At 35.2% G+C, this 21,957-nt stretch overlaps 1 long non-coding RNA gene across 3 annotated transcripts in view; it reads left to right on the top strand.

Annotated features, from left to right (window-relative positions):
• The window catches only part of LOC137489281 (uncharacterized), a 380,491-nt gene that overhangs the window by 268,047 nt on the left and 90,487 nt on the right, over positions 1-21,957 (top strand). For all 3 annotated transcript variants that reach the window (XR_012399683.1, XR_012399682.1, XR_011008686.2), the window contains 2 exons: positions 18,697-18,791; positions 20,515-20,591. This is a non-coding gene — a long non-coding RNA (uncharacterized lncRNA). The remainder of the gene's footprint in view (positions 1-18,696; positions 18,792-20,514; positions 20,592-21,957) is intronic.

Below are 21,957 nucleotides of genomic sequence, written 5' to 3'. Positions count from 1 at the left end.
CTTAAACATATAAAAGTGATGATCACCTTTTTCAGAAAATTTGAATTTGAACTTCTACTGTTTAATCAGATGTTTTGGGTTCATTTTTTTGGTCACAACAACCTAGCAGTTTTTAAGTGGGTATTTTATCAAAAAAATAAACAAATTGGCAATAAAAAAATTATTAATTAAATTATTGTACTTATAAATGTAGCAAACGGAGCAAAAAAATAAATAAAACAATAGTAAAATACTAATTAATGGTAGACTGAAAACTAAAGAGGGAATAGAGTATGACAAATTAAATATAAAACAGAAATACAATCTAAATTAAAAACTCAAACCTATAATAAAATGTTGTCACGATTACCCGCGATCGTCTTTCATAAGATGGCTGGATTTCACTAACAATAACTTATGGACTACAAATCCGCCATTTCTGGACTACATTTTCATACATGCACTTCGGTCACACTCACACATGCTTCCTCATCTAAACTGATTACATTCACACCACCTGAGGATTGTCAGAGACTGATTGCACACACTATTTAAACCACACACTCACCCATTCAGTTTGGCGAGTTTTGTTATCTGTCAAAGTATTGCGTTTCCCAGTCTTGTTATCTTGTGTACCGACCGTTAGCCTTGTTAGCCTCTTTGTCTTTGCCTGCCTTTCTAATCTCTTGCCTGTATTCGACTGTGATTCTGGATTGTCCTCACACTCCTGTTTGCACCCGTATTGACCACTGCTTGCCTGACTGTAAATAAACCTGCGTATTGGATCTTACCTCAGTTGTTGGTGTTATTCCCCGTGGTTACAAATGTATCCACATGACACTTTGACTTTCTCAAAAGTAAAACGTATAAAGATTTTAATTAAACAGCGACTTTCAATATTTAGTAAATGGTAATTGTCATTCAACTAAAATATTACCATATTACCCAGTAGTTAAATGAATAGTCACAGTAACTACATGACCTTAAAATAAAGCAAGTTTTTTCTTGTAATTTCTAAAGCTCTGCTATATTAGACTCAGTATTTGACTGAAGCAGCTGTAATTTGTGTGCTGCTCACTCATTCTCTTTGTTGTGTGTGTGTTGTATACAGTACACAGCCAGTTCAAGGTTGTTGTGTAGAGCTGTTTTTGTAGCACAGGCAGTCAAAAAACGTGTTCACGCTGTGCAAGCCAAGCAGCCTGACTGTTTTCCAGCATGTCCTTCCTTCTGTCAAGGCTGACACACATTAATGAGGCACAGAACACATACACACTTCATCATTACCAAGACCGGGACGGCTTTTCACACTCCCTCCCTTCCTTTCCTCCATTACGGCAGATATTTGAGAGATTACATCTGTCACTTATTTGGGTGCTAATTGGGCGAATAAACATGTTTCGCATACTGTACATCTGCATGGCCCTAATCAGGCCTCTAGTGAATACCACAGAGCACAATGCATTATGGGAGGACGGAGATTGGGGTTTGTGTTTCATTTGTTTGCTATTTATATTGTGTGTGTGTGTGTGTGGCCCTGTATAGGAGGATGATGAATGTTTGCGAATGTTTTCATACTGTAATGTCTGTCAAAATGTCACCGGATGACAATACACTGACACTGATGAAAACTCCTTATAAAACTAAAATAAAGGAGAATATATAGGGGATTATAATATGAGGTAGCGTGATATAAATGTCCAGATAGGATATTAGTGTTTGGGTTTACATGAAGGGGGAATTTTTTTATTTTATTTATTTATTTATTTATTTATTTATTTATTTATTTATTTATTTATTTATTTGTTTGTTTGTTTGTTTGTTTGTTTGTTTGTTTGTTTGTTTGTTTGTTGTTATTTAAATATTTTGTTAGTGGTGACTTTTGAACATTTGATGACTTATCAGGTGTTGAAATGATAAATAAAAATGTCTAAATATTTTCTTTAAATGAATAAGTAAATAAAGTAGCATGTTTCATAACGTGTGTTACGAATCGGTTCTGACAACGAAGTTAAGGATCCACATGCAGTTTAATACAAGAGTAGTCAGGCAGGCAAAGGTCAATCACAGGAGCAAATTTGTACATTCAAGTAATCCAAAATTGTGGTCACAAACAGGCGAATGGTCGGTACAGGCAGCAAGGGATCAAAACGAGAAAACAAATCAAAGGGGCAAACCACAGCTAGGCTAGAAAAGGTAAACTCATTGTAATGTTCACTAACAGCATAACAAGACTCAGCAAAGTATGTGTGTTTGTGTGCTGTATGTATAATCCATGTAATTAATCTTTGAGCAGCTGTGTGTGTAATTAAAGAAGAACCGGAACAGATGTGAATGTGTGGTGCATGAGATGATTTGTAGTTCCTTTGTTGGCAGATTTGTCATTCTCCAGCGATCTGTATGGACTAGATTGCTGGTGATTGTGACAACGTGTTGATGTAGAACATCTAGATTTTGTTTCTTGAAAAAATACTTGTTCTTTAATTCATATTAATATTTCATAATTTTCATTTCAATTTTCACTTTTTAAAATTATATAGACATTTTGAAGGAAACGACAACATTTTTGTTTAAAAAATACTTTAAAAAAAAAGGAAAACTTGACAATGAAAATAAATTTAAGCAGTTAAAAAAACTGCAATAGTATTTTAATTATTAAAATTAAAATATGTAATGATATAAGAAAATAAAACACTTTGTTGGTATTATATTTTTACTGTTTAAAATAAAGTAAAACAATAACCCAATATTTTACTGTATTTCAACTAGTTGATAGCATGTTTCATACCGTGTAGATGTAGAATGTCTAGATTGTGTTGCTTGGAAAAAAGTCTTTAAGAATTTAAGAAACTCATAATAATATTTCATAATTTTCACTTAAATTTTCACTTATTAAAAGTATATAGGCATTTTGAGGGAAAACAACTTTAAAAAAAGCCTTAATGATAAAAATACATTTAACCAGTTAAGAAAAAAACTGCAATAGCATTTTTATTATAAACAAAAAATATTTAATGATTTAGGAAAAAAATAAACTGTTTGTTGCTATTGTATTTTACCGTTTTACTGTTTGACAATAAAATGACAACCAAATATTTTACTTAATAATAAATAACCATCTTTTCAGTTTCAGTTTGGTTGAATTAATGCACTTGCAATTAATGCAACATATCTGAAACAAAAATAATAATAAGTAAATTAAATAAAAGTATATACTGTTATATAAAATATACAAATGAAAAGAAAAATTTTAAATGAAAATAAATTTAACCATAAAAACACAGTAGTATCTTAATTATAGTAATAATATTATAATTAATATGTATACATATCAGTGTCTTTAGCTTTTAAGAACAATATACATTTTACTGCATTCTTAGTACTTTACATTATGGGAGGACAGTGATTTTGTTTCGTGTCATATACTGTATTTGTTGGTTATATTGCGTGTGATGGGATGATGTATGTTGTGGATGTTTTACTTTGCTCAATTGTCCCGTAGCGTGGTAGTCAAACAGGGCAAGGCTACAGGAGTCGCTGGATGACAATAAACTGAACTGAGACCCTGATGAAAATGGTTTTAACCTTGTCTTGTGATTGTTGCTGCCACCTCATAGAAAACAAAACTGAAGGACAATATCTTGCAAGATACAATGTGATACACTGCATGTAGAATTTCCAAATATGGAACATTAGCACTGAACAAATATTCATGAACTTTTTATTGGCATAGTATGTATAGTCATATTACATTTGATGTATGAAAATTGTGGGGTTTTAAATAAAATAAAATAAAAAGTTAGTATCCTTATAAAATTGTTGTTGCTTAAAATTTAATTAAATTAATTTAAATACATTTACAGTATTTAATTGATTAATTGATTTTATTTGACAATTTTAACAAAAATATACAAACAAGTCCATTTAGACTAATTCATACATATTTTAAAAACTGTCGAGTATAAAATATACAAAAAAGCCACAGGCTTATTTCCATTGTGGTTCTCGATATTCTTAAAAAATGAATGAGCAAATCATAAATGAAGTGCAATCAGATCAACAACTCAGCACAACAAAATCCTCAACTTCAACTGTAAAACAACCACGTTTTAATTTCCCTTCTAAAAACACTCACAATTTGAATCTCTTTAAAAATCGTGGGCAAAACATTCCAAGCAGCAGAGCTCGTAGACAAAAAAAAAGAATTTCTACCTGATTCACTCTTAAATCTATATGGGTAAATATCCCTGCTACGTGCCCTTGTAGAATGACAATGTACCTCACTAACTAAAACATAATAATTAAGAAAATATTTTGGGACCATTTTCTTTAAAATCTTAAACACCATCACTAATTTAAAATTTTTACTCTTTTCTCAATTTAAAAAAAAAAATACTTTGAACTTATAATGTTCATTATTTAAATGTGTCAGTGGAAGTACATTCATAACAATTCTATACAACTTATTTTGGGCCGTCTGCAATTTATTTTTCTTTTTTTTTAGAACTACCGCTGTACCAAAAAGCTGCAACATAGTCAAAGTATGGCTGCACTAATGCACTGGCTAAATTTTTTTAAAGTTTGGGTATCTAGGACCTCTGCGTGTCTTTCTAATAACTTAATTTTAGAACACATTTTTAAATGGACTATAACAGCCATCTTTTCACCAATAAATATTATTGTTATTTATTTAATAGAATTTTATATGGATTATATACACATTTTTTATCACTTGATAATGTAAAAAAACATTTTAAAATTATATAAGTTTTAATTTTTTTATACACCATTTTAAGTACAAAATTATTAATAATTTAAATTATATTTTTTTCTAACTTGCCTAGCTAGCCTAATTAACCTGGTTAAGCCTTTAAATGTCACTTTACGCTGTGTAGAAGAGTCTTGAAAAATATCGAGTGAAATATCATTTACTGTCATCATGGCAAAGATAAAATAAATCAGTTATAAGAAATGAGTTATTACAACTATTATGTTTATAAATGTGTTGAAAAAAATCTCTCTGTTAAACAGAAATTGTGGAACAAACTACACAGGTAGGGCTAATAATTCAAGCGGCTAATAAATCTAACTTCAACTGTATATATATATATATATATATATATATATATATATATATATATATATATATATATATATATATATATATATATATATATATATATATATATATATATACAAACACACACACACACACACACACTCTCTCACTCACTCACATTCACTACAGCCAATTTAGTTTATTCAATTAATCTACGGTACAGCGCATGTGTTTGGACTATGGGGGAAGCTAGAGCACTTGAAGGAAACCCATGTCAACATGTGGAGTACATGCAAACTCGACACAGAAACACCAACTGACCTATCCAGAACTCAAACCAGTGACCTTCTTGCTGTGAGGTGACAATGCTAAACCACCATGTTGCCTTTTTTTCCCCCGTGATTATTATTTTTTTATTATTCCTTCATTCTTTTCTTAACACACCCCTTGCATGTTAAAACATATGGCAGCCTAATAGATAGAGAGTGCACATTTCACACGTTTCACATCAGCCAGACCTGTCTTCAGGTCTCTGACAAGCAAGACAGCAGCAATGAGCACCAGCCAATGACACTGCAAGAGGAGAGCTAAAAAAAGAATAAATAAATAAAATACGAAAACTGAAAGAGGAGAGATGAGGCACTGAGAAACAAGAGCCAAACAAACAAAAAAAAAGCCAATTAACCTGCTGCCCACATCTCAGCTGTCTCTACCATATATATTTCCTTATTGTCAGGCATTTACAACCACAAATACAAACATTCTTAATTGTTAATTGCTTAAAAATCTAGATTAACTGCCAGATTTAATGAAAAGCACAAATTACTCAGATGAGAGTGGAGAAGTTTGTGAATGTTCTTCTGACAATGCGCAAATGAAAACACAAAGGCAGCTGCTCATTTTCATAATGTCTGACAAATTAGGTTGCAAACAAGCCGAGCTGATGAGTACACTCTTCTAAACATCCTTCCGAGAAAACATTGTGCAATGCTGAGTGTGCTTCACACAGGTGAGTAGGCTTGACAAACCACCTGTAAGAAACACACTCTTTTCTCTCCGTGTGCACCAGGCACTTTCCTACAAACACTCCAATACAAGGACGCAATAGCAGAAGTACGAGTACGTCATACATATGCAAGCCAAAAGTAAGTCTCGAGTCTCAAGCAAGTCAAGTCGATAGCTTGGTTGAAGCAAGTCGTAAGTCTTTAAAATGTTTGATGACTGAATACGCTTCTAGGTTAAAACACAGTAGTCGTGGACTATAGTATGTTCACTTGCAACAAAAACTGTGCATTTCCATTTAAAAGGTATAATGCAGTACATAACTAGCAGAAGCTGAATATATGTTACTCTTCAAATATGCTTCAAATTTAGTACAACTTTAAATAAAACTAAGAGACTTTTAAATTTTCGACACATAATAGACATAAAAGGTATTATCATAGGTTTGAGTTTAAGGCAAATAAAAATACAAATGTCTTTAAACTTTATTTGATGAATTGTTTGATTTGATAATTGTTTTGGATCCATTCAGTCGTATTTAAAATTGTATTTAATTGTGTAGATTTTTCATCTGGTGCTAAACATTTTTATCAGATGTGAATCCTGCCTTCAATTAAAACATTAAATTGTTCATCCACTGAGTTCTTTTTTTGAGAGTATTAAACAAATATTAAGTTATTTTGAGTTATTTAACTCAAGTTAATGTCAAGCCTCGAGTCATGATAGTCAAGTTGAAGTCTAGTCGAGTCTTTTTAAATATTTGTCAAGCAAGTCTAGTGAACAATTCGGGACTTAAGTCTGAATTGAGTCAAGTCTTGAGACTCGAGTCCCCCACTTCTGCTCAATAATAATAATAATAATAATAATAATAATAATAATAATAATAATAATAATAATAATAATAATAATAATAATAATAATAATAATAATTAGTGTTGAGGTAGTCGAACTTATAATCGGACTTGGACATTTTGGACTCAGAAAATATCACAAGTACAGTCGAGTCCACATCATCTACAACACAAATAAAGAGATTGAAAATGTATAAATAACAGCATGAAATTATAACAAGAATTTAATGAACTCTCTAATTGCATAATTTAAACAATTGTTAATTGAATTAATTATTTGATTTATTGATTTATATCTGGTTTCCCCCACAGGCCAAAGACATGCAGTATGGGTGAATTGGGTAAACAAAATTGGCCGTGGTGTATGAGTGTGTGTGTGAATGAGTGTGTATGGGTGTTCCCAGTACTGTGTTAAACATACAGTTGAAGCCAGTATTTAAATGTGTGCTATGCAACATGCCTCTGATGATACTGTAGGCAGATTTAGATTTATAATGATCTCTTTTCTCCACACTAATCTGACTCCCAGTGCCTCCCTTCTTATCCGGAACAGTTTTAATCAGATGTCTTATTGATTAATGTTTTGCCAAATCCCAAAAAAGGTTAGCCATTATTACTAATCAAGCAGAGCCCTGATAAACAGCAATATCACAGCCATGGCCTGGAGGAAGCACTGCACTGAGATTAATGCAAAAACTGAAGAAAGTCAGGGGGGAAGATTCCCCCAAAAAGCAATGATGGAGCACATCTGTTGCTATAAAAGGAACAAGACACAATAAATGTTTATATATATATATATATATGTATGTGTGTGTATATATATATATATATATATATATATATATATATATATATATATATATATATATATATATATATATATATATATATATATATATGTTTTGCCTTGATTTCATTTGTTTGCTTCAGGCTATAACAAGAGCAGTCAGGTGCATGAAAAGCAAGCTTAATTGACAGGCTGCGTTGAGGTTTGAAGCAATCTTTTCTGACATGTTTGAAGATTTATTAGTACAGTATTTTTTTCTGCTGATGGCTTACAATAAAGACAGACTAATAGCACTGCGGTTGTGTGCACATCAACTGTGCTTACAGACTGCAGACATGTTTATAATAATCTGCCCTCTGTGCCTTATGCAGTATATTTTTTCTGTTGGTCTGGCCCACCAAAACCCACCACCCCCAATCAGTCAATCATTCATATACAGTAATTATAAGGTTTATTATTATTTTGTGTTTATACTTTAAAGTATACCTATTATTATGTTTACAGTGGGACTTTAGTGTTTAGGATCATTCTATTTCAAGGTGCACAATTGTACGTATGAGCAATGTCACAACACTGCTGGTCGTGTGTTGGCTCGAGGCCACAGGCCGAGTGCCTTAGTGTCCCACCAGTGAGTATATACAGCCATATTGCACTGCTACGATTGTGATATTGTGTTTATACAACAGTTTGGCAGCATAACCATGTATATAAAAAAGAAAATCAAACACAGAGTCTCAACTACTCAACTACTCTGCAGCCGACATCAGAACAGCAGAAACTGTTACCAATTCTTCGTTTTAGAGCTAATATTTGAATGATTCTCTAGCGTAATGTCTAAAGTGATGACAAAACAGGTGATTTTGCTCAAATTTTAAGATTAAAAGGCTGAACAGCATTGAATGCCATCAGTCTACAGAGATTTCCCAGTATTTCTCTGTTGCAATCCGGAGATCACAACTATTAACCCCCGAAAAAGCCAAAGCAAAGCAAACACTAGCAGATTACAATGGTATAAATGCAGCACTACAATATACAAATATACAATATACAAATGAATGAGTTTGACTTTAAATGTCACTTACCAGTTTTGACCAGATTTGATCAGCTGTAGTTTGAGTTTTTCTCCCCTAAGGGCTTATTATTCGGTCTCTGTCGACATCCTGTGGTGGACCATCAACCATCTTTGCTCTGCATAATGACAGGCCGATGTCTGCCGACACGCTGTATCTTCGAAATTATAAATATTTAAAATAGGCACTATTCTTATAAATAAACTGCATAGTTGCAATCTAAACAACTACAGTCTTGAAGAAAAAAGCCTCAAATGTTCATTATGTTGTCCGGCAGCTGCAATATTTGTCAAACTGTAGTGAGTTTATTGATCTGCTGTCACTCTATGTTTTCAAAGTTATACACAAGGGTGAAGAGGCTGTACGAGTTATGTTATTGCAGAATATCGCACTGCTATCAGACAATCCGATTCAAGAACCATATATATATATATATATATATATATATATATATATATATATATATATATATATATATATATAGTGTTATAGCTTATCATACTATTAAAATAATTTGATGTATTCTTGTTTACTAAATTTAATATATTATAATAATCCAAAATAATATAAAACATCATACATTTCCCAAAATATCAAAATATTTACAAAAGCTATTACTTTTAAAATGTGGATAATACATAAACCATCTTTACATATGGATTTCTATACTCATCACCTTGTTTCTTTGCATTTTCTTACTTTATGTTTCCATTTAACAGATGTACTTCTTTTCTCAAGTGTCAGTTCATAAAATTATTATTTTTTTTAACATTTAACACATCAATTTTGCTCAGTCTGACTGCTTGCTGTCTGCTGACTCTGAGGATTATATGCATTTGTTTATTTTGTGTATATCTGGTTATTTTTACCCTATAAAGCTTTACATATAACCTATACTCGTGCAATCATGTTGGATATACAATACTTTTTTTTTTTTCATTTAACAATAAGCTTTTTTTGTTCAATATTTAGAATTTACAGTTGAAGGCAGAATGATGCTCTCCTGTGATTTTTTTTTTCTTTTTCAAAAATTACCCAAATGATGTTTAACAAAGCAAAGGATTTTTCACAGTGTTTGCTGTAATATTTTTTTTCTTCTGGAAAAAGCCTTGTTTGTTTTATTTCAGCTAGTATAAAAGCATTTTTCATTTTTTAATCACTTTAACATCAATATAATTAGCTCTCTGAAGCATTTTTTAGATTGTCTTCAAAACAAACCACTGTTATACTATAACTTGCCTAATTATCCTAACTTGCCTAATTAACCTAGTTAAGCCTTTAGATGTCACTTTAAGCTGAATACAATGTCTTGAAACATGTTTAGTCAAATATTTTATACTGTCATTATGGCAAAGATAAAAGAGTTATGAAACTTTTATGTTTAGAAAAATCTTCTTTTGGTTAAACAGTACTTGGGGAAAATAATATACAAGGGGGCTAATAATTCTGACATGAACTGTATTTAACCCCTGGGTTACTAGCTGAGGTAGAGAAAAACCTCTGAAAACACATTGCACATGCTAGAATAAAACAACACTGAGCATTTAAATGCTGAGAAGCAAGCTCATTGGCTGCCGAGGTGACAGCAACCAATCACCTGCACCATGTAATTAATGGCATAAAAGCAGATTGGGTGACTTATCAGCCTGTGCATATAGTTTCATGACAGCACTTTGTATTTAAACATTACAAATTTGCAAGTGGCCAGCACAAATCAGTCAGAACCAGGATAGAAATTGAAGCTGGTTTAAACTCGCCTTTATCTGTCACACAGAACCTATTTTTCTTCCAGGCAGAAGAACTCTTGGCCGTGGCCCCGTTGGCCCCGATTCAGCTGTTGTTTTCTATTGCGAGCACATCTTCATAATTTAAGATCCTGCAAGGCTAACAGATCCACATACATGAGTCACAGTCTAGTCTCTTTCAGCTGGATGTATTGATTTATTTGAAGCACCTCAACTAGCGTCTTGGCTTCAACAAATACCCAACTGGCATTTTCTGAGAGAGCCCTCATGAAAAATTAACTTGTTCAGGAGCTCGTTCAGAAATGTCACATATAGCCTATTGTTATCCAGGCTTAGCGAACAAGGGAGTATCGACAAGCGAATCTGGCAATAATTTATAAAGCCGAGGATGGTGATCATAAACAATGCAAGATCACATTCAAACATGATTGATTTCAGTCTGATTTATAAAAAGTGCAAAGTCAAGGCCTACAGTAAATCTGTCATCGGAGTCTGCTTATGATAAATTCCGTTGAATCATCTCTTTAGGCTTCCGATGCTCTATGCCAAATCGAAGAACAGACTGCTGTATCAAACAAATACAGGCCAAGATAAAGTTAGTTTGGAGGTTATTCCTGTCAAACTTTCCAAAAATGCTTGGTTTAGTTACACTTTTGTTATACTGTATTATTGGTCCATTTGTGATTGCATAATAAGGAGGTGTGGCTGTGGGGCTCCGTCTTCTTTGATGTTGGCATATTTTCTAGTATACAGACATCCAACCTGTAAACTCGAGGTGTATTGAGGAATACTTCCTTTTCAGCAAGATTGCTCTTTTGTGTGTGTCGTATAAATAACTTTCAAGTAAGGCTGAGCTATATTGCAAGCAAAATTATCACAATATCATGCTTGACATCATTCGGTATGGATAATTATTGAATATTTTTAACAGTAAATTTAGGAATGGGGCGAAGCAGTGGCGCAGTAGGTAGTGCTGTGGCCTCACAGCAAGAAGGTCGCTGGGTCGCTGGTTGGAGCCTCGGCTCAGTTGGCGTTTCTGTGTGGAGTGTGCATGTTCTCCCTGCGTTCGCGTGGGTTTCCTCCGGGTGCTTTCCCAGAGATGGTTTGCAGCTGGAAGGGCATCCACTGCGTGAAAACTTGCTGGATAAGTTAGCGGTTCATTCCGCTGTGGCGACCCCGGATTGATAAAGGGACTAAGCCGACAAGAAAATGAATGAATAAATTTAGGAATATTATTTTTTATTTTTATTTAATCACTTAATTTTCCAACATTACAAAGGCAAATACATTGTAAAAAAATTTAAAGTTTAGTTAAAACAAAATTTTGAAGCAACTGGCTGCAAAGCAATTGTGAGGTTATTCAACTTTAGTGTTTGAAGTTGTGGCAAATTTGTTTTCTAAGTTGAGTTAACTTAAAATTTTAAAGCAACTGCCTGCAAAGGAATTGAGAGTTTATTCAACCTTATTTTTTTAAGTTGGCTTAAAATGGTGGTTTAAGTAAAGTATACTTCAAGGAAAAAGTCGATTCAACTCAATTTCGAAATATAATTTGTTACAACTTCCACCACTGCAGTTTAAAAACTCAATATTTGTTTCCAACCGGTTGCTTTAAATTCTAAGTTAACTCAACTTTTAATGTCTGACAGTGCAGGGAGTAAAATTTTCGTCCCCTCAACATATTTCATTGCTTTCATTGAACAAACAGTTAAATAGTTTTCATGAGCAAACTCAACACTGAGCTCAAAAATATGTCTACTTTACTTAGAATTTTAAATTTGTAAGTTGGAATTTTTAAGGCTTAGATTTAAGTCAAAAACAAAACAGTTTGAATAAAATATCTCATCTATTTATAATAAAATAAACATATGTGTTAAACTTGATAAATACAATTTTACCAAGTGTGTGCAATAAAGGCAGATCAACATCTGTAAAGTGGCAATAAGTGAAGTTTATTTATAAACTAATTTCGACAGGATCAAGTGTTCGTGATACTTGCGGCCGGCCCTGCATTATTCAGTTCATGATTCACCAATCAGACGATTCCTCAGCCACTATATATACCTTAAGTTCCATATAACAGCCATCTTCGTTTTGAAGAGTCCCCTCTTCCACCCCTACTCCTCCTCATTTCCTAGATGGGTGCCACGGTGGCAAAGTGGTTAGCACTGTTGCCTCACAACAGTCTTCTAAAACAAGGCTTAACTTGGGCGGTCATTGAAAATCTAATAGACATCTAAGAATAACCCAAAACTAGACTGTTTTGGGCTGTTCTTGTTTATTTTGTTAATTTTTATTTTATTTGTTATTCATTGTTTGACAGCCCAGATTTAGCCTTGTTTTAGCCAAGACCACTTTGTTTGGATGTCTATTAAACATCAATCTTTTAAAAACTTAAAAACGCTTGCTTGGAAAGGTCTCATTTATAAAACTTTGCATTGAAATCTTCCTAAAAGTAGGTACGACAAAATTAATTTGAATTATTTACTAATTATGGCACATATGATAGTTTAAAGTGGTTCAATTAATTCAATATTTTAGCTGAATATGCTTACTTAGAATTTATTTCCAGCTGCTAAGATTTTTTTATAGATCACAAATTTGGCATGGTAAGTGGTGTACATTTCCACCCTAGTATTGTGCATACACCGACATTTATAAATGAGACGCCTGGGCCTTTCGTTTTTTACTGTCTACCATTTTAAGGTTTACTTAGAGCTATCATTCGTAATCATTTCAGATTGCCAACTTAATGCTATTTTCACAAGGTAGATTGAATGACTGCACTCTCCATGGCCACTTTGCAAAATGTTGCAAAGTAGTGTTGCAATGGGATCTTTTAAAATTGTCAGGTGGTCCTCCAACAAGCAGGTTACCCTTTACCACGCGGGCAATCAAAAAAGCAGAATCAGGCCTGAAAACCACACCGTGTCCTCGCACTGCAATCAGAGGCTCAGATAAACACTTGTGTGCCGCACGACAGACTAACTGCGAGTCATTTTCATAATCACCCACTGCAGAGCACACACACAAGAAGCAATCAGCCCGGCCGGGCACCTGACGCAGCGTGGAGCTCTCATCAGCTGAGATGCTTCGGCCTTCTGAGGAGAACCAGATGCACTGTTATTCCTGTTGCACAGGGATAAAAAATGTCAGCACAGATATATCAGATTTCTGGAGAAGGTTTTTCTAGGTTAGTTATATTAGTTGAAGTCAAAATTATTAGCATTTTTTTGTCTTATTTCAAATATTTTGCAAATTTAGTGGTCACACTTTACAATAAGATTCATTAGTTAATGTTTTACTGTATTTGTCATGTTAGTTAACGTTAGTTAATGAAAATACAGTTCATTGTTAGTTTGTTAACTCATGGTGCATTAACTAATGTTAACAATCATGGACTTAAATGTTAATAATGCATTAGTAAATGTTCAATTATGATTAATAAATGCTGTACAAATGTTGTTCATGATTAGTTCATGTTAGTAAATGCATTAACTAATGAACCTTATTGTAAAGTGTTAACAATTATGTTTCACAGAGCAAGACATTTTTCACAGTATTTCCTATAATATTTAGTTTTTATCTGAAGAAAGTCTTATTTGTTTTATTTAGGCTAGAATAAAATAATTTTTTATTATAAATGTTTTTAATATTATTAAGTTAATAATTATCAATATTAATAAACAATATTTTTTTCCGATTGTGTACGGAGCAAGCCAGTTATACAATAACGTTAACCTTACTTGCCTAGTTAACCTGTTTGACCTAGTTAAACCTTTAAATGTCACTTTAAGCTGAATACTAGCAAAGTCCTTATAATGATGTGTTCACACCAGATGCGCATATAAATCACGTTATTTGTGCGTAAATAGATGTGTGAACATTTTGAGTTTACTCGCGTGTCAGATCCACTTCATTCGCGCGTCAAATTTACTTCACAACAGACACGGATTCGCATCATGGGCAGGGCGGGCAGGGCTTCTGTCTGACCGGTGGCTCTAGCTTCATTGCTAAATGGCTAACATGGATTTTATTGAGAGAATAGCTGTGCTTTAGGAGGCTGAAAAACAGCGTTGATTCGTTTGGAGCTCTGTCTGAGTCCAGGAAATCCATTCTGAGGTGAACCCAGCTCTCTGAGCTCATAAACTCCTACAGAAACTTAACCTGGATGATAAAAGCTTTCAGCGGTGCTTCTGACTGAGCCAAGCCCAGTTTGATAAACTGTTGTCCGGTGTCTGCAGGAAGATTTTTCCTTGCGCCGCTTCATTCGTATAAATCGCGTTATTTGCATTGCCTCACTCGCAGCGGAGGATGTCTATTCGCATCTTTGCAATGACTTAACATGTAAAACACTCGCGTTAGACGCTTCTTCCGCATCTAGTGTGAACGCAGCATGAGGCTAGTCATTTCACTCGGCTGCCATCTTTAAAACGTCTCTCAGGCAGTATGCTTGGGCATTCTGTCTGAATGGGGAAACAGCAAATTATCCAAAAATGTTTTACCAAGCTTACGGTTACATTACATATTTGGAATCACCAATAAAGTTAAACAACAACTGTCTCCTAAGTTTTGTTTTAAAACATTCGAATCAAACACAATTGCCATATTTTCAGGTTGCCCAAGCTGATGCGGATGAACCCTCAAAAGGAACGAGATCACGACACCTCATTTATGGCTGTGTTGCACATTATCATCCTCTGGATAATGCTTTGACAGATCAATCTGGTCTTCTGAAGTAATTTACAACTTGGTCTTGATGGTGAATCTCCTCTAGAAATGACACCGTCTTTTTGTGTACAAGTTGGAGGGCATTTGAGTAGTTGCTGTCATGCGATGTGCGTTTGACAGAATGGACTGTACAACTTTTTTTTTCAAGTGTAGTTGGTTAATTTAAAAGCTACATTTCCAGTGCGTTCGTGGACCACAGAAACAGCACACGTCTGGTCTAAGCTTTTTCCCGGAGAAACGTCAGTCTGTTGAGATCGATGATTGGCTCCTGTTCTAGTAGGCAGGACTTCATTCGCCATATTGACCGTTACGCTTTTCCCCATTCAAAACTGTAGTAGTGACATGTCTTGTGTATTCTATAGTCTTGCATACTAGTATCTTGAAAATATCTAGTCAAATATTATGTACTGTCATCATGGCGAAGATGAAAGAAATCAGTGATTAGAAATTACTTATTAAAACTATTATGTTTAGAAATCTGTTGGGAAAAAAACCTATTTCTGTTAAACAGAAATCATAATAAAAAATAACCAATTAAAATATATATTATTTTATTTTATTCTTCTGGAGAAAGTCTTTTTTTTATACTTTGTCTAGAAGTCTGTCTTTTTTTAATAATAATAAATATAATAATAAAGTTTTTTTTTTAATTATAAATGTTAAGGTCAATATTATTAGCCCCCTTGTCTGAACCTAAGTAACTTAGTTGAGCCTTTGAAATGGTCTTTTAATCTAAATACTAGTGTCTTGAAAAATATTGAATAAAATTTAATGTTTTGTATCATGGCAAAGAAAAAAGAAACTAGTTGTTAATCTGATATTAAAACTGTTATTTTACAAAATGTGCTGAATACATCTGTGATAAAAATTACTTCATAAATATAAACAAACAAAAAAAAAAACACACACACAATGGGGACTAATAATGTTGTTTTTAAGTATCTTTAAATAACAATATTTAAAAATAGTTTTCAATGGCTGTAAATAAATTTTCCTCTTTTTGGTGGCAATGTTGTTTGAATGTGTGTGTGTGGATGTTTCCCAGAGATGGGTTGCGGCTGGAAGGGCATCCGCTGCGTAAAAACTTGCTGGATAAGTTGGCGGTTCATTCCACTGTGGCGACCCCAGATTAATAAAGGGACTAAGCCGACAAGAAAATGAATGAATGAATGGTGGCAATGTTTGACAGAGCTTTCTGACAAACATTACTTGTGTGCGGGTGTATTTAGTTAATCCTGCTAAAAACAGATGACTAAGGAGCTTATATTGTAAAATCTTACTGACACTTGCTTTTTAACACAGATGTCTAATTAGCCAAGGTAAAATCTGTGGAAGTTCAAAACGAGTGTCAGAATGTGGGGGTGGGGGGTGATTTAATTGACTCTGAAAGGCTGGTGTTTGATGTCAGTCTGACTAAGTATTTCAGTAATTGCTGATCTACTGGGATTTTCACACTCACAACTATTTTTAGAATTCATAGAGTCAAAATATGTTTCATGTTTGGTTTTGACCCAGCTATGTTGGCCAATCAGAACGGAGAAAACTGGAGTCTTTGGAAAATCTTCACCCTGATCAGAATTTTCAGAAAGTTGCAGTCATCTCATACTGCATTATTGTGTGGACAAACAGCAAAACCATGTAGAAAAATAAAGTGTGATTTTAAAATTAGCCATGTTCCCGTGGACAGGGCCTTAGCATAGATATATACACTAGATATCACATAGGGACCCTGAGCATGCGTCAATAGCGCCGCCACATTGGTACAGGGCTCCCAGGACAAATGTCATTCAACCGCACTAGTCAAGACAGTGTTATTACGTGAAGATGCGGGACTTTAGCGCTGTCTACGGGTGTAGTAACAAGCAAACAAAGAAAACAAAGCACAAAGGCAGAACATTTCATAGGTAAGATTAAGTTTTTTACGTTTTTGTATGTTCTGAACTGTTGTCCTAATCAGGTAACGTTATTGATGATAACAGTCACTTAAAGCATTCACCATACGGCAAAGCAGCTCCAACTCGCACTAAACACTCGACTTATGCTTGTTTTGTTGAATAAAATCAGCAAACAATGCAAAATAAATATGACAACGAGATGCTGCGCTGCCAGAAACTTGTATTATTGTCGGCTAACGTTAGTGAAAGAGTCGTTCGGGGGATTCATTCAGAAACGAATCGCTCCCTCCATCAGTATAAGAAGTAAAAGCAGGAGAGGAGGTGCGTTTCAGGACATGGACTAGATAAAATTTAACAGGCAGGGTGGATAGTACATTTCCATACACGCAAACTCAAGCTTTTTGTCAGGAATGCCAGTGCGATCACTGATCCATCAATGTAGAGAAGTGATTTAAAATGATAATTTTTGTAATTAAAAAAAAATAATAATAGTTGCATACTGACATCCAGGAAAACTCCTGATCATATATATATGTGTATATGTGTATATCTCTGGCTTTGGATGGCCACAGTCCTCCACTGTACCTTGGTCCCGCATTCATTTCAATGGAGCACTACCCTGTTGTAAAATGGCGGCTCTATTGACACATTCCTTCCAATAGACGATAACAGGGTAGGCGACATGTAATGTATATATCTATGGGGCCTTAGTACCAGCTCAGACTTAATTAAACACCATAGCCCAGGGGGACACCAGTGTCAGTCCTGGAGAGCCGGTGTCAATGCGGAGTTTAGCTCCAACTTGCCTCAACACACCTGTCTAGAACTTTCAAGTATAATCCTGCAGTTGCACTAGTGCAGGGGTGGCCAGCCCTGTTCCTGGAGAGCCACCTTCCTGCAGATTTCAGTTGCTATATCAAACACACCTGAACCAATTAATTAGGACCTGAACACCACGTGGTAATTACAGGCAGGTGTGTTTGATATGGGTTGCAACTGAAATCTGCAGGAAGGTGGCTCTGCAGGAACAAGGTTGGCCACCCCTGCGCTAGTGCTTTACACAAAAACTTCTATCCAGAGAGGTCATGTTTTGATCATCGATTGTTCTCACGCAGTCACATGATGTAATTTTGCAAGTCAGAGTTTACCAAGCTTTGCAACGCAGCGAATTGCGAACTTGAGCTTGCGTTTCCGGTCCGATGCATTCACATGCATATGAATGGAAGTCTATAGGAAGAAAAGGGCAGTGTGACTGCGGCTTTAGAGATTGATTAGCTTGTTCAAGTATGTTCGATATGGGTTGGAGATAAAATCTGCAGGGCACTGGCCCTCCAGTTTAGTGACTGTAACCAACTCTGTACAATGGAGAGCTACCTTCCTGCAGAATTCAGCTCCAACCCTAATCAAACACACCTGAACCAATTAATTAGGATCTGAAGCAGCACATGATAATTACAAACAGGTGTGTTTGATCAGGGCTGCAACTGAAATCTGCAGGAAAGTAGATCTCCAGGGAAAGGGTTGCTGACCCATGGCCTACAGTATAAGTACTGCCTACTGACCATGTTAATCTCTTTTTCAAGGGGCAGCCCTGGCCTAATGGTTAGAGAGTTGGACTGGCTCCGGCAGGGTTTGTCAGTGGTAGGAGTGAATAACCACCCTCAATACCACGGCTGAGGTGAGTACCTTGAGCAAGGCACCAATTACCTCACTGCTCCAGGTGCATGTTCACATTGTGTATTGACTGCTGTGTGTGTGTGTGTGTGTGTGTGTGTGTGTGTGTGTGTGTGTGTGTGTGTGTGTGTGTGTGTGTGTGTGTGTGTGTGTGTGTGTGTGTGTGTGTGTGTGTGTGTGTGTGTGCACTTGAGGATAATGCAGAGCACAAATTCTGAGTATGGGTCACCATACTTGGCCACGTCATGACTTTCACTTTTATGACCACAGTTGCAGGATTTCATTCTAATGAGATGCAAATCGTTTCAAATGTCATAGAAAAAATATTATTATAATTTAGTTATAATTTAATTATAATTTAGATGTGTTTCCATCAAGTTGGATCTGACTGTATTATTAGTAACGTATCTAACAGTAAATAAGGCAACCATAATGTAGACTGCTGATTGGTCACTTGGGTGCAATGTTTGCTACGTTTATTCCAAGTTTATTCAGATATTTTATCCCCCATTATCTGCATTAAACATTTTTGCACTAGTCCCACTTCAAGTAAGTATAAAAAGTATAGATTTTTGGCCAATTAAGGGATTTTGATTAGAATATTTTTTTATACTTTAAATTGCGTATTAACGTAAGGTGATAGAAACCCAGCCAGTGAATGCTTCTTCCATGGTAATTTACCAAAAAATTGAATTAAATTCACAAAGGCCAAATCATCTCAATCATCTCATCAACTTGCCTCTTCAGTTATCAGGAGTCTCCTTTATTAATGTGGTGTATGCATAAAACAGGTGTGCATAACACTTCCCACAAAAAAACTTGCAATCTATTAAAACTAATCTTGATGGAAAAATGTGTGCAAAGGTAAGAACATTCTGGTCTATGTGAATGCACATTCTGAAGATAAGGGGGGATTGGTAACCCAGATGGTGAGCTGAGGGACTTTCAGGAATTGATGGAATTGACACTTATTTAACTTAAATATTGAGATCATTGAACCTGCTGCTCATACACTCTCAGAAATAAAGGTACGAGAGCTGTCACTGGGGTGGTATCTTTTCAAAAGGTACACATTTGCACTTGAAGGGTCCATATTGGTACCTCAGAAGTATATATTAGTACCTAAGAGGAACACTTTCGAACTTTTTAGGTACCAATATGTACCCTTGAGGTATTAATATGGACCTTTAGGTACAAATTTGTACCTTTTGAAAAGGTACCACCCCAGTGACAGCTCGTGTACCTTTATGTCTGAGAGTGTCAAATCCAGTAACCTTAAACATACACACCACTTTAAATCATGAATATAAGCTCATAGCTTTATTATTAATGCAGTGATTGCTTAAAATAACCGTTTAAATCGATAAAATATAAACATATATTCAGGGAATTGCTTTAAATCACACGTGTCAAACTCAGTTCCTGGAAGGACACAGCTTTAACCCTAATTAAACACACCTGATCAAGCTAATTAAGTCCTTCAGGCTTGTTTGAATTATACAGTTAAATGTGTTGAAGCTGTGTTGGCTGCAGCCCTCCAGTAACTGAGTTTGACTCCTGCTTTAAATAATATTTTAAATAGTATTTTTAAGATTATTTGGAAGTTTAAATTACTACTCAAAGTTTAATAAATGAGACTCCAGTTCTCAGTCCAACACTTCACCTGTAGGATGTAATGGACAGGAAATTTGCAACGCAAATCAACAACAACTGCATGATGTTTTCAGGTCAGCATGGACCAGAATGGGACAGCATGGACCAGAGGAAGGTTTCCAGTACTTCGTTGAACCAATTAACTTGCAAGGTAAGAACACTTTTGCTTGGTAAAATACCCAATAAAGTGATCGGTATCTGCATGTGTTAAAGGTATTGCTCTGTGCAAACGTAGCATTTGTATGTTGATGGACCTCATATCAGCATTTGAGCTGCTACAGTACATTGATTTGTGTCCTGATGTGGATCACATTCATTCGATGTGCATAGACAACATCTATGTTATTAATATTATCATTATTAGTTCCAAATTCACTTCTGTTCACTTTGTGTAGCTATCTATATTGCTGAATATCCATTTATGCCACTCTCACACACACCAGGCTAGCAGTATAGTGGCATTATCTGCCAAAATGCAGATTCATCAGTTTGATAAGCCGGGGACTCGCTGGAACTCGCTGCTGCACTACATGTCAGCTCTGACAAGATACATTGTTTTGACAGTTTGAAGTGAACATTGCATATATCTTTCACAATGTTACCTAGGACTGCTTTATCCATGCTGTTGCTAGCTTAGCAGCATTGGTAAATGTTACTTCATGTGTAGAGTTTTACAAATCCCTCCCTTATAAAGCTTGTATCAAGGTTATTTATTTATTTATTTATTTTTTAAAAGACATACTATTTATACGGGTGGCATGGTGGCTAAGTGGTTAGCATGTTTGTACCCATAGCGATAAGATTGTTGGTTGGAGTCCCAACTGGGCCAGGGGGCATTTCTGTGTGAAGTTTGTGTGGGTTTTTCTATGGGTGCTCCGGTTTTCCACAGTCCACTGACATGCAGAATAGTGGATAAACTAAGTTGTCTATGTTTGAATGATATGACCCAGGTAGCAAAGAATTCTGGCCCAGATTTGGCATAAAGCTGGCACAGAAGGCTTTTATCTGGCACTGGCATACAGCATGTGGGCCAAACATAGCTCGGGTTTAGCAGAAGTGGCATCGGTGACACACAAGATTTGGGCCAGATGTTAATAATTGATATGTGGGCCATATAATTTTGGCTTGTCTTGACCCACATTTAAAATACATTAAAATAATTTTGGGGTAAAGAAATAAATTCTACCAATCAGGCCGCTTTGAGGAAACGCTCACCCATAGTGTGCCTAAAGCGCAATGCTTCTCGGATTTATCAGTTTCATTGCAATCCTGACACACCAACCTAACTGGCCCAGTTCAGGCCCAGTTATGAGTTATTAACTTGGCTGTGACTTGACCCAAATATGGTCCATGTTTGGCACAGACTTGGTCCAGTCATGTACTGCAGTGGTCCCCAACCTTTTTATCACCGCGGACCGGTCAACGGTTGTCAATTTTACAACGCATAAAATTGTGAACACAGCTGCTGCGCTCGTGCATCCAGGTTAATCATGAACAACTCAGTGCGCATGCGCTAG

Source organism: Danio rerio, chromosome 24 (assembly GCF_049306965.1).
Source record: "Danio rerio strain Tuebingen ecotype United States chromosome 24, GRCz12tu, whole genome shotgun sequence".
In the NCBI taxonomy this organism is placed as follows: Eukaryota; Metazoa; Chordata; class Actinopteri; order Cypriniformes; family Danionidae; genus Danio; species Danio rerio.
The sequence above is the reverse complement of the archived record's forward strand: the minus strand, read 5'-3'. Positions and strand labels throughout refer to the sequence as shown.